Raw genomic sequence first — 2,799 nt, forward strand, 5'->3', positions numbered from 1 at the left:
ATACCATCCACCAAGGCAGTGCTCCAGGATTCTAAAAGGAGGTGAAAATACAAATACAAATGGCTAGAGTAAACTGAAGTTCTTGAGGAGTGGGAAGCTATACCTTCATGAAACATTCAAGAAGGCTGAGTGATTAGAATTATATTGATTAGAGAGAGTTGGAGTGTTGAAGTCTAGAGTCAAATTATTTTGGGCAATTTCAGATTTCTAAACAGTCCTGTGTTATTCATACTTACACTTGACCTAAAGGACCTTGGGATTCTTAAATCAGTACTTATGGAATATGCAAGCTAACTCCTAGCTTCCACCAACCCAAAGGCTAAGAATGTCATGAGATAATATCTAGGACTTAGAGTAGAAATGTCTATTTTGCTATAACCTGTTTCCCTGAATTCTCTAGAACACATTTTTAAAGTGCCCTAATTTACGACTTCCTGTTATGAATACTCTACAAAACTGTTTATCACATTGGAGAACAGTAAGGAGGATATCCTGCTTCTGTGCCCCCAATTCCATGGTCAATCATATTTGGATCAAGCACTACCTATCTCATATTCTCTTTGAGGTGAAGGCTTTGTGGTTTGCATCAATGGTGTCTTCTGTCAAACACTTGACCCCCCAACACACTATCATGACTGTGGAGGGGACTCCTCTCCTTCTGCTACCATCTCCCATTATCTGACTTACAGAGCTAACCTCAGGTTGTTTAGTTTTTCCACTCTAGTGCCACCATCATTGTTCAGCTATGGTGATAACAATCATAAGTCTAAACTAAAATAACAGCCTCACAAGGCATCCACATCCCTTACTATCATTGCTTTATTAGCTTCTCACTCCATTATCTTTACAATCATCTTGGAATCAGGCCCTAAGATGATTCCTTTATAGTGAGAAAAGGTGTTTTCCATAGCTCCTCACAAAGTACACAGAGACAGACAGCCACTAGGAAAACGTCTAGGTGGGTGCTTTCCAAAATTCGCTTTTTTGCCTAGAGCATCACTGTCTACTGGAAAAAAAAAATTCCTCAACGGAGGAATGGATACAAAAAATGTGGTATATTTACAAAATGGAGTACTATTCAACCATTAGAAACAGTGAATTCATGAAATTCTTAGACAAATGGATCGAGCATACTAAGTGAGGCAACCCAGTCTCAAAAGATGAATCATGGTATGCACTCACTGATAAGTGGATATTAGCTTAGAAACATTGAACACACAAGACATAATCCACATATTAAATGATGTCCAAGAAGGAGGGAGGAGTGGCTCCTGGTACTGAAAAGACTCAGTGCAGCAGTATAGGGGAGCACCAGAACAGGGAAGTGGGAAGGGGTGGATGAGGGAATAGGGGGACGGAAGAGGGCTTATGGGACTTTCGGGGAGTGGGAAACCAGAAAAGGGGAAATCATTTGAAATATAAATAAAAAATATATCGAATACAAGAAAGTGGAAAGAAACTGACATATCAGGAAATTAATAAGATATGAGGTTATTTTGATCCATTTTCTGATATGTCATCAATACACTTTTAGCGTTTAAAATTTGCTTTAATTTTAAAATTCTAAATAAATATCTAACGTGTATGCAAAAAAAAATGCACCTTGACTTCATTACCATTAAAAGCTAGAGAGAACAGCACAGCTGTCTAGTTGTGGCTAGACTTTGTCTTCCTCCCTCTAAAGAAAAAAAAATCAACTCTTAAATTGACAATGAATTATTTCTTCTCTATATTCTTTTTCAGCTCCAGTATGATTCTAAGACTTAGCAAGCGATGTTAAAAGAAAAGAGATCCCGAAACAGCCAGGTTGTCATACTTGCCACAGAGAACAAATTGAAAGTTTTGATGATAAATTATTCATCTTGTGTCAGAAAGCTGAGAGAAAGAATGGTCAGAATCTGCCAATCCACTTTGGGGGCACACAATACTCTAAAGACCTGTGATAAAATTTAACTTCAAACAAACTGGATGAGTTTGAAATCATATGTTCATCTCAGCTGATTTTCTCCAGTCAGCCCTGTTTGCTCCAGCCCCAGCCTGAAGATTTATTCATTATTATATCTAATTATATTATAGCTGTCTTTAGGCACACCAGAAGAGGGCGTCAGATCTCATTACAGATGGTTATGAGCCACCTTGTGATTACTGGGATTTGAACTTAGAATCTCTGGAAGAGTAGTCAGTGCTCGTAACTGCTGAGCCATCTCTCCAGCCCCTGAGCTTCCATTTTGACACCTGTGCAAAGGGCTAGAGTCATATTCCAAGACTGCTACAAGAACAGCCATGACCTAAGCCACAGCAAATGCTAAGGGGTGACATCCATTGCTAGGTAACAGGTTCAGAGTTGGGATTGCTCTTCCTCTCCTATGAAGTGCCTAAGGCCAAGAACCTGGGACTGCAATTGCATGACTAGATCACAGCTCTATCAATGTCATTGTCACTTAGAAAAATATTCCTTGGAGACTCCCAATAGCAGTAACCTTGGCAAATTTTGAACATATTATCTCGCTTTGACTCCTCTGACCTTTTAAATCATAATTAACCTATTAATTGTCAGGCTTCATAGTACACAGTTGTAACCCCAGTACCTGGGAAGTGAAGGATCATCAATTCCAGGCTATCCAAAACAAAAACAAAAACAAACAAACAAACAAAAACACTGGTAATGATGAATTAGGGGCCACCCTGGAATACATACCAAACCCCTAACACCAAAAACCAAAGACGCTGGAAAGATGCTTCAGGTGGTAAAGTGTTTGCTTCATAAGCACAAGGAATTGAATTTGTATCCTTGGAACT

The sequence above is a fragment of the Apodemus sylvaticus genome, chromosome 3 (genome assembly GCF_947179515.1).
Source record: "Apodemus sylvaticus chromosome 3, mApoSyl1.1, whole genome shotgun sequence".
Classification (NCBI taxonomy): domain Eukaryota; kingdom Metazoa; phylum Chordata; class Mammalia; order Rodentia; family Muridae; genus Apodemus; species Apodemus sylvaticus.